Source organism: Rattus norvegicus, chromosome 7 (genome assembly GCF_036323735.1).
Source record: "Rattus norvegicus strain BN/NHsdMcwi chromosome 7, GRCr8, whole genome shotgun sequence".
In the NCBI taxonomy this organism is placed as follows: Eukaryota; Metazoa; Chordata; class Mammalia; order Rodentia; family Muridae; genus Rattus; species Rattus norvegicus.
Window position 1 is genome coordinate 24,255,833 of NC_086025.1, and position 16,762 is coordinate 24,272,594.

The window sequence follows — 16,762 nt, forward strand, 5'->3', positions numbered from 1 at the left end:
CAGCATCCAGAAAGCAGAGGTAAGTGGATCTCTCTGAGTTTGAGGCCCACCTGACCTGTATAAGCCAGTTCCAGGCCAGCCAAGGCTACACGGTAATATCCCTGACTCCAAGGGGGGGGGGTGTGAATTAAGTATCTAATACTCTCACAACAGGAGCCTCTCCATTGGCTTCCTCCCACCTCTCTGGCACATACTGACTCATGACCCCACTTTCCTAACACTGAGCAATGCACCGTCTTTTCGCCACTAATCTGATTCTCCTTGGCAACAACAAGGGGGGGAAGTTACTATGCATTCTGGTAGCAAGCAGCCAACACAGACTTCCAAGTCAGGCATTTTCTTGGAAGGCCATTGTAGCTCTTCCTGTCTCCTCACCCCAGTCCAGGTAATAGAGCTACAACCCCTCAGAATCATAATCTCTAATTTCTTTGCTGCTGTTAGGATACCTCCATAAACTATCCAAATAATTGTTCCTGTCCATACAAACAATTCAAAAGGACGGTGTATAGAAATCAAGCACTTCTTGCTATGCCCGGACGTAATTTTTTCAGCCAGTTATATTACATTCATCAGCACGCAACCCTGGTTATTCTGCCTTTTACATGCAGGCATCTATTCCACAGCATAATATAAAATAATCTTATTTAATTATTTGTCTAATGACTGTATAGTGGTATTTGGTGCTCTAGTCTCTTATTCCTCAATCCTAGATGGTGTCATATTCCCCAGCATGACAAACTTTAATTCCCTAAAAGAAAAGGCAACATGTTTTTAAGTCCCTCTTAAACTATGAAGAGCTCTTCTTAGAGGCCTTTCAAGATGTATGGAATATTCTTCCAAATCTTCTTTTTGGGAGATCACACCTATGGGACCCTGCAATGTATCGGTTGACCAGAAAAGTAATTTGGGAACCTCTAAGACTGCTTTTTGGATGTGCAATATCCACAGAAACAGGCTCAGATACTGCCCCAGCAAGTGCTTTTAAGGCAGAAATGTTCTGGATACTTATCTCAGGGTTAATCTATAGATATTATCATTTCATTGAAAGGCATCGCATATTTGATGCTGTATCCTTGTATGACCACTGCATAAGAATTTTGGATGTGAGTTTGTATTTCTCAGTAAGGGTAGCCAGAGAGCTAAAGCAGCCTGGTACAGTATGGAAAATATTGTCCGTGAAAGGTGCTTACAGTCTTTGGGGGCGCACTCACACCCTGCAGGATTTATTTGTATATTGGAAAGCTGGCTCTCAAAGTCAAAGTACTAACACCCCAGCAAGGGTAAAGAGGCACTTGTGACAAAGGACTATGAACTCCTGGATCACTGGACCAGGAAAGGCAGATGGAAATGGAGGTACACGTGACAGATCCACACGCATCTGGTTATGATGCTGTCTCTGAAAATGTGATTTCCCCCAAGAGCTAAGTGAGAAAGGCAGATTGCACTTCTCAAAGAGGCAGCCTAGATAAGCCTGTCTGAACCTGTTATTCCAGTGGCTTTAATGGACCATACATGACCACTCTTGCCTTCTCACCAGGTCCTCTAGGGACAGTGCTACATACTTCGGAGACAAGCAAGCTGGGATTAGGGGTGAAGTCTGTGAACCGTGAAGTTCTATGTTCCTCTTTATGAAACTAACTGGCTCTTCTGGGGATCAAACCCCATGACCTTGAGGTCGTTAGCACTTTACTCCAACCCTGCTCAGAACAAATACAAGTTTGAAGCCAGAGGAGCATCAAACCACAGTAAGAATGTAATCAACAGAGCCACAGAGAAACAAATGAAGTAAACATGTTCTGTATAGGCAAAAAGAACAGAAGGCTTGGAAAGAACCTACATTCTCTGACTCCCTTCCTCATCTCAAGGCTTCCTGGAAATTCCCACTTAGAAATTTTCTAACACTTGGTCTTCAATCCGTTCTTCTCTCTCAGGGTCTGTCTCAAAAAGCCATTTTCGATTTGGAATTTACAGCTCGTGGCACCACCTCTCAGTAACTAAATCATAACCTTAAAGTTGTCCTTCATGGTGAATTCAACTTTCCAATACACATTAAGATTTAATCAGGCCAGCAAGGGAACTGTCTACATACCTGTCATTATTTCTGCTCCCATCTATACCCCAAAACATCATTATTAATCCAACTCCTGTTGCCTTCTAGACAGTTCCAATAATTGCCTACCAACTCTGCTCTCTCCAATTCATTATAAAATCAGTCACAAAAGTCCTGTGTAGCACAACTCGAATTCTGTGACTAGCCAATGGCTACTCTTCTGGCTTAATTGATTTTATTCCTTCAATATCTATTATAGCTTAACTCTCTGTGAGGATCTCGCCTTTGCATGTCACTTTACCCTGCCATCTGCCTCCTCTCCCCTTTCCATGTATTCAAAGGGCAGCCTTTGAAGTAGCCATTCATGCTCCAATTCGGCTATTCTAGGCTACTTCAAAGCTGGTGGATTCTTTTTCTGCTGAATTCATGGATCCCATATGGCAGTATTATCAAGAGTCTAGCTCTCCATTTTCTAAAGCTGGATTACTTCATCCTGTGAAATTCCTCTCTACTAATCATACTCTAATTTCGTAGAAGACAAGGATTTGACTTTTGTGTCACTGGCAATTTGAGAGGTCTCATATAGGAGAGGTTCTATTCTAGAAACGTAGCTACAAGGAAATCAGATTTACGTCATAGTCATAGAGAGATGGGCAACTAGAATAATACATGAACATGGTTTGTGTCAACTTTTTCTGCATAGATGTGAAAAAAAAACCATATCAGTTCTCTCCAGATACAGCACTAAGGACAGGCCAAGAAAACAATTGCACCAAAGTCTGAATTGGTGACCCAATAACTCTAAAAGAGGTTGCTTAAGGGATCCGGGGTAACTTACAGGTGGCTAAACTTCAGAGAAAGCCTCACGGTGCTCTCAGTGATTGTTAAATGATCCCAAATCCTCAGGGAAGTGAGGGGCTCTACCTGGAGCTGCCTTCTTAAGTACCTCTTTCGTTCTGTCCTGTACTGCTTGGTCCCCCTCCATAGAGGAATGCTAATGGACCTCAATCTTGTCAGAATCTCACATGAGAAGCTGATTTTGAGATAATAGTAATCATGCCATGCCCAGAGAACAACAGTCTACAATCAACAAACAAGAGGACACTATGATAAAACTGTAAACTGAATTATGCTCATTGTTTATATGCAGGCATTATATGTGTGCACACACTTGTACAAGCCAGAGTTCAACCTTGGGTGTTGGTCCTTCAAAGCCATTACATTGCTTGTTGACAGAGGCCTGATATTTACCAACTAAGCTAGGCTGGCTATACAGTGAACCCCAAGAATTTACCTGTCTGTCTTCTTAGCATTAATGTTACAAGCACATACCATTATGCTTGGTTTTATGTTAGTTCTGAGGATCAATTGCAGGTCCCCCATGTTTATATTTTGAGCACATCACCAATTGAGCTATCACTCAGCCCCAGAACTTTTGGAAAATAAATGATTCCCCAAATCTCACTAAGGAATACTGTCCTATTATCTAGGATTTTTCCTTCCATACAAGCCCTGACAGACTTACTTCCTCTTTTGAAATCCTGTCCCAATCTTCTGTGTGGTCACCATCTCTGGCTCTAATAACACTGTCCAATGCAGCAGAAATTGCATTCTCGAAATATGGATGGTGTAAGCATGGATGTATATGATTATAAAATACTAGATTTCAAAGACTTGCCGTGAAAAATGACAATAACAAAAGCAACAAAAGTGACTTTTCCTGGGGATGTTTGCATAAATGTCTGTTCAACACCGATAGCAACAGAGACAGATCAAAGAAATGACCCCATGGAAGTACAGCTTAGTGAACCAATGAGTCCACTAGGATCACTTATGTACAGGAACATGGATGACTCAAAAACAGGTACATTATCAAAAAGCCTACCCTATGGGATTCATGAAGATGCATCCCTGGAGCACCCCTGCAGGAATTTCAAGCAGTTCAACTGGTCAGAGATTATCCCTTCCCCATCAGTTGTTACTACTTATTTAAACTTAGGGAATAAAGGTATGACTTGGAGGACTTACAAGTTTCAGGAACTTCCTGTGAGTTAGGAGTTGTTTACTTCCTTAGCCTTCTTTACTTTTTACATCTTAACAGACCTCTCTCTGGTATGGAATGTTTCAAGTCAGAGAAAATTGCTACATAACGATAATTAATATTTCATATTGAATGTGTATTGGAATGATATATGCTAGTTCTAAAGAGTTAAGTTAGATTGTTAAAATGTTTCATCTGTCTTTTTTTTTTAGTTTCACTTTCTAAAAAGTAGCAACTAAAAATTATATTACATGTAATTACGTTGCATGTAGCTTACACATTTCTGTTAACATTTACATCTGTATCTCTGTGTGGGGGTACATGTGCATTGAGGGCACATAGAGCATGTGTCACAATGTACTTGCAGATGTCAAAAGCCAACTTTCAGGAATCAGTTCTCTCCTTCCTCCGTGTGAGTTCAGTGAACTAGACTTAAGTCATCAGGTTTGGCAACAGGTGCCTTTAACCAACACCACACACAGCCATCATTGTATTTCTGTCAGATATTAGTCACTGGACGACCTGCACACCACTTTGATAGTGAGCCTTAGAACATGCCATCATTCTGATGTTCTGGACTGCCATGTGGTACAACCAAATGCGCCCTTTCTCTTCTCAGGGCCACTTTACATGGTGGCTTCCCTACTTCCTCCAAAGACTCCTTTTCAATTTTCCAGATCTAGAAAGTCATAAGTCTTTATCTTTCCTCATAGTTCATCTCTTACCAAGACTTGGGCAGTTTTCTCCCTTCTATTTTCATGACTCTGCCTTAACTAATCTTTTTTTGCGTAGCTTTCTTGTCTCTTTCTCTTTCTTTGTATCCCCCTCACACTACCTCCATATCGTTTTTCCTAATCAACTGCCAGAATCAGAGTGATAAACACTCACAGAAGTCTTTAAAATCCTTATAGGTCCCTTTCAAGTGAGATATAAAAGATAACGGGCGTTCTGTCTGACTTGTCAGATTATTCTATTCCTCGCATGCAGAATCGCATCTAACTGACCCAACAATAATCTCCTTCCTTGAAAGATGGCTCCTCTCTAGAGAAGTAAATGGTTCTTTCTGTCTACCAAGTGGTTCAGGTGAAAAGTCTGAGTTATTTTTGACCTTTCTTCTCTCTCCATCCAAGTCAAATCTATTAAGAAATCCTATAATCTTACCCTGAAAAATATCTCAAATATGATTCCCCATTATCTTTATACATATATCACCAAAAAGATTCTCCCACAGTGTACTCAAATTATAATTTGCCTCTTTACTAGTATGGTAAGTTGTACTGCATCCCTTGGTAAGATAAATTCAAGCCCCCCACAACCATACATTTACAAATGACAATGGGTATCTGGAAGTGAGAGTCTTCACAGGTGAATTAGTTAAAACTATTGAGACATAATCTTTCTAGACCTTGGTAATCCCTTAATTCAGTGATGAGGGTCTTTCTGATGCAAAGAAATGGATTGGAAAAGAAGAACATAGATACAAGGAAGAGTCATGGGCCAAGGGTAAGAGAGCCAGAATGATGCTACAACATGCCCAAGGTGCCAGAAGCTGCCAAAATTGAGCAAAGTCTTCAGAGAGCGACAGCCCTGCCAGCATCTTGATTTTATATATTTGGCTTCTAGAACTGAATCTGTAAGGCAGAAAATTCCTGTTATTTTCATCTATTCAGTTTGGGTTACTTTATTGTGGCTGCCCTAACAACTTATGTTGTCCTATTTCATGCAGTCTCTCTGTCTGCTTTGTTTTTAGAGACATTATCTATACTATAGGTTGAGACTACCCTCAAACTTATTGGAATTAGTGCTTCCCTGACCTCAGCTTCCCACACATTGATTTCAGGAACAAGCCACTACCTCCAGATTATGATCTGTTCTTAAAAGGGGCACTTTGGGTCTCTTCATTAAAGAATTAAAAGTTTAAAGTTTCTTCATTTAAAGAATGTCAAAAGTTTAAATTCCATCCTACCAGGTAAATATTAGAACAGCCTGCAAATTCAACAACTTCTCTTGGATTCATAAGAAAGAGAAGAGCCCAAGATAAATCATAGGTGGATACAGACTCAGAAACAGAAACTATGGGAGACAGGGTCATGATAGCAAACCATAGACTGTAAAGGACCAAGTACTGGACACTTGGCACTGACTATTCTGAGAGTTATCCTCTGAGATAGACCTAGGATATACCCATTGTATTCTGAGATTTACTGCTGGAATCTCAGAAAGGTTCCAACAAAAATATAAGGAAAAAATTTTCTTCTACTTCCAATGTGGTAGTGGGCATAGTACTGGGATACAGTAGCAGACCAGAGCCTAATCTGTTAAGAGTCATCACCATTTACACTCTCTAAGTAAAACATCCCCAGCCACTCTGCCACTACTAGAGGAAAGAGCACCTTTGGGACTGAGAACCCAAGACACAGGTCCACCAAACACTAAACTTCATGGCAGAACTCTGCACCCTTTCCCCTCCCCAGTGCCACACATCTTCACAGTCCTGAAAACCTATTCACAGCAGCTTCTTTGATCCAGCTATCAGCTAAGAGTCAAGGAATGCAAGGATGGATTAATGAACAGTTGGATTGAGGCCTGGGGAAAATAGGCTGAGATCTTATGAAGGGTCTAAGATTATGATCTGGACAACATAAATAAAGGTAACTGAAAGAACCATACAGAGCAATTTCTATATGTCAAGCAGTACACAAAGAGTTTAATATTTCACCTCAGTCGACTCTTGACATGACTCTAATGGGATACCATCATTACCTAATGAGTGAGCAGAGTTTAGAATGGCTAAACAGCTTCACTAGAAAATATGGGGGAAAGCCCTTGGAATCTTACCTGTAATTCCTGTAAATCGACATGAAAATATAGATAACCCACTTTTAAAACTCAAGAAAAGACATGAATGGAGAACTTGTGCAAGTGAACCCACACACAACTGTAAACAGAGAAATGGAAGCTTAAGATACAATGAAATACCAATGGAAGTAGAAACTTCTGGGTTCTTGGGAAAGTCAGAGACGTCCAAGAATGTTTCACTGAAGAAGACACGGGTGAAAGGATGTTTTGCAGTGAACACATGAAAGGACACATCATGTTAAGCAGGACCCAATAGACTGTACACAGCGCTGGATGGTATTGGTACACCTTGCCATCCTTTAATGGTCATCATTTGTCATGACTGCATAGAAAGAAACACACCAAAAAACTTCTGGTAGTATTCAGATGGCTTCTTGTTGCTTCTGCGGATTCAGGCTGAATGGCAGAGTGATGTCAACTGATACAGACTTCACATGGAGTTTTTCTGAGGAAGGCTCGTGGGAGGACCTGTGACGTTTGGAAGGAGTATAAATAGAAATCAGTAGACAATGACAGGGCCTGTGTAACTGGCTTCGAGATACTTTGTTGGTCTTAAGTCTTCATCTTTGCTGCTCTTCACCTCATTGAGAGAAGCATGACAGAGGATTTCTCCCTGCTGCTCCTTCTCCTCCTACTGACTCGTGCTAATTGGGCTGAGGCCTGGCTGTCTCTGCTGGGTCTTGCCACTGCTGCTGATTCACGTTTGCTATCCTGACGCTACTGAACTGGGCTGCTGGTAGGTAGCCTGACAACTCAGATTGGATTTGCTCCGAAGAACTATTTCTAAATAGTTCCACTTTTCTCACATCTTAATAACCTTTCTTCTCCACCTCCTCTGATGAGTGGTGGGATAGAAGGGAGGTTAAAGCATTTAAGAATCCCTATTAAAAGTAGAATTTGAAAACTCTAAGCCAGCATAGCACTTTTCCATAATATTGGCAAACGTTAAGTTTATAACAGTACAGGAGATCAGCTCTCCCAAATCCTGCCTGTAGATGCAGTCACAGTTCACTGACTAGCAAGTGAAAAGTAACTATTTAAATTTTTAGCACCCATGTGCTGTGACCCAGCAGACCCACTTCCATTAGGGAAGCTTTCACACATGTATGCTCAAGGAGGAAAGAAGCAGGGCGATGTTTATCACAGCATTTTTTTTTTCCAAATGGAAACCGAGTAGAGCGTTAATGTCCCCAGTGGGAGATATTTAACTCAAAGTACTATCTGGGAATGACTTTTCCTAGTTTGTGTATGTTACTGTAAAATAATGATCAATCTATAACTGTGACCATTTATTTCTCAAAGTTCTGCTCTGAGAAGCCCAAGATGATGACAGATGTCAAAACTTTTGCCCTTTGCTTCCAAAATTACGTCTTCCTGCCACATCTTCTAAAGGATGCAGAGACAGGGAAAAGGGCAAATATGAATGAACCGAGCCATTTCCTCCCCACCCTTTAATGCATTGCTCCATTCATAATGATAGAGTTATCATGAATGAAGGACTTCTAAAAAGGCCCTGACAATACTGCCACAGTAAGGATTTCTCAATGACTTAATTTTAGGCAACATTTAGACCCTCAGAATGCCTGTGGTCTTAAACAGACAGAAGCCTTTGCAAAGAATGAGAAAAATATCTCCAGGAAGCACATGGAATATATAATTGGAATCCCAAAGTGTTAAAGGAAAAGCAGGGTACAAAAAGAATATCCATGTAATATATCACATACACAACAGTAAACAAAACAATGTGTCACTTGTTGAAAGGATAAAAGCTGCTTGGATGGATGTATGATGGATGGATATTTTTAATCAAAAGATTATATGGTTTTTTTAATTTTTTAATTTTTGTGTTTTGGTTTTGTTCCATTGAATCTGTACTTGGAGATTATCAGTCAATGAAATAAACAGTATTCTTTTGTCGCAGCACATAACTTAAGAAATAGTATGTATGAACAGGTTATCTATGATCCACTGTTCCCACTTCCCAGGTATTTCTCCGGTGTACCTGCCTACTCGTTATCCAATGCTATCATGCTAGCTTATTACTGGAAATAAAAAATCTAACTGCATGTAAGAACTTTATGGCTGCACTCAAATGATTCAGAATGTCTGGAAATTGGGACCATAAAATATCCATTTTTAACAACACCCCTAAGTGATACTTTTCTGGTTAATATCTGTCCACATTTGGAATCCTGGTCACCAAATGCAAGGTATATACTAGTCTCCCTTGGTGTTTGAAACACTCCTAACTAACAGAGAAACATGTTAGTAACTGTTTGCAAACCAGTGAGCTATCCTTGGGTGAGACAGGCAAGGTTAATTTGTGTGAAGCAAGCAATGGCTATGGAATAAATGAATGAATAAATGAATGAATAAATAAATAAATAAATAAATAAATAAATGCATAGATAACAGCTGATCCCACAAGAATGGGTGCAAAGGTGCTCTGTTCAGTAGTGGTCTACAGATCAAGAACTTTGCACATCCTGTGTTGAAGGGCTACCATGGAGAAGAAAAACCAAAGGTCAAGAAGTTGTCTAAGAGGGAAAACGTAAAAGAAGGATACAGAAGCTTGAAAAGAGTCACATAAGAAATAGTCATTTATCATTTTCTAATCACAACTCTGTTTGATGAGGAGCTTTGGCAGGGAGGGGGTCCTGGTTGGAATGGAGATGATTTGACTAAAGAACAACCCAGAAGAGATTATAGTAGCCAGCTGACCTGCACCAGCCTTCCCTAACTGACCAGCTGTTTCCTTTCTGTTGACTGGAAATAGAAAATTTTAAACTTTCTAAACTCGATATGGAAATATTTTTTTCAGACTCTAGAGAGCATGACCGGGTTCATACGAAAGAAATGACTTAACAGTGACTTAATGATCCATCCACAGAATACAAACTCAAGTGGCCAGACACGGAATGTTCATCAGTCCAATGACATCCGCAGAGCTGTTTTCCTGCTTAATCAGACGAGTCTCGGGCAGCTTTTAAATATGGAAAGGAAGATACACAAAGGACGGTGCCAATTTCTGGTTATGCGCTTTGCTTAGAAATTGACTTTAGCTGGCTGAAGTTTTGGTGCGAAGGGGTTCCTGGTAAGACCAGAATGAAATATGAAGAACTGAAAGAGAGGTCACTTCTGTCTGAGTGCCCAGGGTTGTAAAAGGTCAGCGAGGTAACAAAGTGACAAATTCTCATGACACCATTTAACGAGATTTTGTAGATTACAGTTGGAGCCAGCAATTTCCATTACTATTTCTTGGATAAGGAAATGCTTTTAAATCCTCTATTAAAAGCACAATAAATGACCAAGAGCATAAAAATTAAAGCCTGCTTCTTTCATTTGCTTTTACCCTAGAAATATAAATTTGGAGTATAGCATAATTTGGATTTTTTTTTAAGTTCGTAGGAAGTCATCTCACTGAAAATGCTTCTTTCAAAACTAAAAGAAGTTGCCGAATTTCATTCGAAATGAAGAAGACCTAAGAAGTAACAGGATCCTACCATTGCTGATTTCAGAATCAAGCTCTGACTTTTCTATTCGTGTTCATACTGAGAGCAATGCAGGATCACAGACTTCCCCCTAAGTGGGCAACTTTAGAACCTTCAAAGTCCCCAAATTTCATCTTACCAAGTCATGCTTGGCTTCTAGGGAAGACCTAGCAGGAGACCAAAGAGAGGGGAAGACCCCATCAAAATCCTACCAAAGCGAATTCATTTGGGGGAAAAAATTCACTTTTTTCTTGGCTAAAGGAATTTGGTTTGGCTTTCCACATGACCCAAATTCACCAGATAATTACCAGTTTTCTGTTTCTCTTCGTGTCATTTTGGTCTGGCCTTTGAATCCTGGGTGTACCCACAGTCCAAGGAATTAACTGAAAATTTCCCCTGACATTATTAAACCCATATACCATGCAGTTTATGGCCTGCTGCAGGACCCCGGCTTTCTAGCACTAGGAAAGGGAAATCGATTTCTAGAATAAGCTAATTGAGGTTACAAACAACTTGAGGGCGGAGATGTGCCTATATTAAGCATCATTTCCCCCCTGTACCAACAGCAATGGCAAGGACTGGAAAGGGTTCCATAATTATTTAAAGCACCTACTAACTAAGGAGCAGAAAAGCAAATCAACAGCCCCTAAAACATTGAGGCAATGAAATATAATTCCTAATTTGGTTATTATAAAAGCCTGTCAATTGCTCATCTCTTAAGTCACCCACCCACCCACCCACACACACACACACACATACACACACATACACGCATGCATATATATGTACACAAGCACATGCTCACACACAGAGAATCACACACACATGTGAATTTGCCCTCTTGTGGCTGAGCAGAGGCAGCAACATCTCTTACCAGCAGTTACTGTACTCCACTGTGTATGAGACATTGCTCTAGCAAAGTCCTCCCCGTGCGTTAGTTCATTTAAACACTATAAACCCATGTGGCAGGAATTAATGATCATACCATCTGGAGGATAAGGAAGCTGGGGCCCCAAGCATCTTGAAAACTTCCTCAAAGTTTCCTAGCTAATAAGGGGAGAAAACCAGGTAAAAGACAGTCACCTGGCTCCAGAGTCCGTACCCTTATTGAGTTTGCTCCATGAACTCCTAAATTAAAACTTAAGTGTTGGGAACGGTTGCTGCACACAACCCGAGTGCTGGGAGCTTCCGTTTTTACATCCCAAGGGAACTTCCAGAGACTGGCCCTGATTTTTTATAGTGTTTGCTAGTGACCTTGGGTGTTGAAAAGAGAGATCTGACTAGGTAGTTCATATGGAGCTCAGAAAAGTCCAGGGTATCATACCCAGGAAAAATGTATGGATTGGCATGCAGACAGAGGTTTAGAGAATTCACAATAGGAAACTCTGTGAAGAACAGTAAACACAGCCCTCTGTGAGTAGGCCTGTTGCTCCAAAGGGAACACCGACTGCATGTGCAACACGATCCCCTTATGCCTGTCTTCCTAATCCTAGTCCACCACTTCTCTCTTAGAAGATCACCACCTAGTAGCGTAGAGAGGGAACCCCATAACCCGGTCCTTCTCTTAGTTTTCTGGTTTTCTGGCATGGATCTAAAATGCTCTCCCAGAAGGCCCTTCCCTTTATTCTCCAAGATCTTTTCTTCTCTCCACAAAACACCCGCCTCTTGCCAATTAAAGGTGAAGTTTTCAAATCTATTTTCCTCTTATGGGTCACTAGAGCCTCTTGTACTAACTTTTTTTTTTTTTTTTTTGCTTTTCTAATCTAATAGCTTCGGCATGTTAAAGCCAAATGGATGCCATTCGCAAGAAGTCATGATTGCCATTTCTAAGATGAAAGCCTCTCTTCCGTGCCAGGCAAGTCTACCATTTTGTTAAAAAGAAGAAATGATGACAATGACGATGACGACAGATCACAATCCATCTCATTCCGTTCCATTTTGCTTGCTTTGTGTAACATTATGGCTCCCTACCCAAACTTCCGGAAGCCACCATCAGCATTGGCTTTTATGCCCCCGGTGGAAAGGAACCCTGACCCTTCCCTATTGTCCTAGGATTATCATACACTTGCTGAGAACTTGAGCTGGCCACTGCATGGGATGATCTATCCCAGCTGCACAATCTGTGGAACAAACATCCCACACAGTATTTATGAGGCAATTACTCTGGGCCATCCGCTCTCAGGATGGTATACTGGATTGCCTCATGTGACAGGATGAGAATCCTAAGAACCAGGGTGATTTGTAACCCAATTTTATAGATATATAAGCTCAGGATTTTAATCACCTAGGTACTGTGTTAAACCCAGTTTCAACCTCGCACTTGTTCTTCAGAACTCTGGGTAATCCACAACTACATTGTATTGGATTCGTTTTCTGCCTGGGTGCTGTTTGCATGCATTAATCTTACTGTCTAGCAGCTAAATCTTGGGTAAAAGAGATAGATGGGGAAAGGTCAAATGGGAAGTTAAGTCCATGCACGATTCTAGACAGGGAATACCTAATAGTTAACCACCAGTCTTGGGGCAGAGTCATGGGGATCTCCTCGTCCAAGAAGATCTGGGCAGCAAAAGTGAGGAACAAGCAAATTCTCTTTGGTTGACCAGTCTGGCTTGATTATGATGATGGGACAATTTCTCACCCTGTTAAGATGAGACCAGTGTTGCAAAATCTTAAAAAGAGGCCAAGACAGGGACCACAAGCTTTCTGGCAAGACTTTGGTTTGCAGTGGCTTCTCATGCTGAAATGATAAGGCAGGGAACTCCAGCACTGAGGGAGGGAGGCTAATTGGGAAATACACAATGAGCCATATGCAGACCCTGGTATCCCTGACGCAGCAGAATACTCCCTTTGCTCTGGATGGCAACGTTGTTTTCCCATTGGGCATGTGGGAGAGAGATGACGCATTCTCTGGCAGTAAGTGCGAACAGGTGGGGGGGAAACAAAGGTCACTTCCAAGAGGTCTGTTAAAACTTTCCCTTTTTCAAACTCGGAGGAAATAATTCTCTGGCTGCCCAAATGAAAACCTATCTCTTGCTATGAGTTCGGTGTGCACCTTGGTCACCCACCCATAACTCTTGATGAAAACTTCAGCTGTTATTTCTATGTGCTCAGAGGCTCTCCCTCAGACATGGCAAAGGAACAAAGGGAAATGACCCTGGGCTGGTGGCTCCACCTGCGACTGGGTTGAATCGTGGTTGCGATCAACTGCATTCATACAGCTCTAGGATGATGATGATGCCTTTCCTTGGCACAGAACTTCACAGTTTGGGATGCTCTTCAGTACTATTCTTTCCATGTATGCATGGAACAGAACTCCTCATGAACAATGGACACAAAGGGCTGTCTTTCTGCAGCATGAACATGGCCAAACACTGCAGAAACTTTGAAGCAATGTGTTACTTGGTTGTTACAATGATGCCAAGATTGTCTGCTCAGCAAATTTCATCTTCACTGTAGCAACAGTGCCAAATGCACACAAACCCTCTTCTCGTTCTTGTTAGGGTACAGACTCTCTGGTTTTCTTAGTGACTTACAGGAAATATTTGGAGATTTCTTGGTATAAAATCTTTGCGAGACGTAATTTGCGAATATCTTCCAGCTGGAGGTTGGGTCTTCAATGCATATACTGTTCATTGATTTTACAACTGAAAAATAATGCTAATCATTCTTCAGTCCAACTTGTTCATTCACAGTTGAAGAGAATGAATCCAGCAAGGAGTTCATGGAGCTGCTAGAATCAGGATATAGCACATTTGTGTTTCTTCTGAACAGTAGCTAATACTCTCCACTAATGAATTCTTGACTTGTAGTCAAGCAATTCACACACAGCACGGAGTGGGGATTTATACATACAACAACCTGGGTGACTGTCCAATGAAATGACATAGTGTGTAGCTGTGTAGTCCATTTATATAAAGGTCAAAGCCAGACAACAAACCTGTGGAGATGAAAGTTAGATTTCTGTCCCTTGGTGAAGACAGCAACTGTTCAGAGGGCACTGGAGCATAAGCGAAGTTTTCCCCCTGTGTAACACACTGTGGTATTTTTTAAAAATTTATTGTCTTGCTATGTAACTCAGGACTTCCTGGAACCTGTAATCCTCCTGCCTCAGCCTTTCAAATGCTGCAATTATAAGCTTGCACTACCAATCCTAGCCTTAAAATGGACTGTGGGTTCTCCTAGAGGAACTCAGAGTTTTCTAGAGAAATAGAACCATTAACCTGAATATGTAGTATTCAGAAGATTTATTATATTGCTGTACAAGGTATGGACTGGATAGTGCAGCAATGGCTGTCTATAGGCAAGAGAGCCTGAAACTTGGTAGAAACTCAGCACTAAGAGTCTGGTGTGATGGACTGACCCTGGACTCTGACCTCATAGGTAGCAATGAATATCCTAGTAAGAGCACCAGTGGAAGGGGAAGCCCTGGGTCCTGCTAAGACTGAACCCCCAGTGAACGTGATTGTTGGGGGGAGGGCGACAAGGGGGGGAGGATGGGGAGGGGAACACCCATAAAGAAGGGGAGGGGGAAGGGGGATGTTTGCCCGGAAACCGGGAAAGGGAATAACACTCGAAATGTATATAAGAAATACTCAAGTTAATAAAATAAATAAATAAAAATAAAAATAAAAACTTCAAGTGATACAAATAAATAAATAAATAAATAAATAAATAAATAAATAAATAAATAAATAAATAAATAAATGGAAAAAAAAGAGTCTGGTGTGGAGGCCTGGGAGATCCCCTGGAAAACTGAAGATCCTGAGCCCATGTGGAAAGGGAGAAAATGCTGCAGTCAGGAGGCAATGAAAGCTGGTGGCCTTCGCAGAAACAGCACAACATAGATGCTCTGACCACCAAGAAGCAAAGATGAGCAGACGCAAGGTTTTCTCTGAGACCTCCTTATATGTGAAGGTCAAACAGAAGACACTACCTACTCTGAAGGAGAGTCCTCCCCACTTATGTACACATTCCAAGAAATACCCTCACGGATCCCTCCAAAGGCATGTCTCTCAGTTGACCTCAGATCCAATCAAGTTGACCACCAACTAACTGTCAGAATTTGAATCCAAACTTATGAGATGGATACACAGAAATAAAACATTTCTCGAGTTATACACTTAAAATGTGTGTGTTTCATTGTATATGTTCAGTACATTAATATAAAACAGAGAAGAAGCATGCAAAATCGATTTAATTCTTCTTGACTAATGTGACAGATGTTTAGACAAAAAGAATAATTCTGGCCCTCAAATGACTTTTAATCTGAATTATTCTTTCTGGCTGACTTTTTACTATTACACAAACCAAGAAGCCGCCAAATCTCTACTACTTTGAATAATCTGGCTTTCTTGAACCAGCTGTGGGATGGGCTCATTGACCTTCAAAATCTCTCCAAACTCCACATTTTTGGGATTTTTTTTTAAAAAAGATGCCAATATGCACAATCTCTGAGAGGAAAGAAGCACCAGAGATTGTCTGCCCCTTGTCTCACATGTTTAGGAAACTTTAGTGACCTTGGAAACTGAAAACAACCTGTCCAAGGCTGTGCATATAAAATTTTTGTGCAATCTGCAGACTTCACCTCAAATCCATACAGCAGATAATGCTTAAGTGTCTGCTTAGTCTATTCACCGAGTTCGACACATCCTTGGGTTCACGGACTCATAAACACCAGAGATAAAGATGATCAGTGCATGGCTATACAAGAAGACCAGGAAGCTCATCCCCCACACGCCAACATGAGCACACCAACAGACAGGGTCTTAAGTCCAAATAGAGAGGACTGAGCAAGGCCAGCAAGGCAGAGCAGCATAACTACAGCACATCTTTTCCATATTCAACCACAAGGCCACCAGGGTCTTGTTCCAGCATTCGTGGTTCTGAGACTACATGATCACAATGGCAAATGATAACTTTAGTATCTCATCATGTTGAGGGCATTAAGAAATGCCCTTTTCAATGAATTAAATCAGCATGTTAGGCTAATTGCTATAGCTTCCTTTGACAATGACTACAGGTACAACACATGATATTTAATGTATAGCCAAAACTATTCACTTGGCTTTGAAAGAATATTAGAATATACACAGCCATAGAAGGAAAATAAAAACATGGCCCTACCATAGTTCTGCCATTAATGATCCATGGGACTTCTTCTCTCTGGGTCTCCAGCCAAAGGGCAAGGAGAGATAGTGGCAAGATGGATCAGTGCATAAAAGTCTTTTTATGAAACCCAAAAGGGCTAAAGAAGAGAATAAGGGACAGAGTAGATAAAAGGAAATGGGATAAAAAATTAAGGGCTGTTAAGAGGGAGGTGGT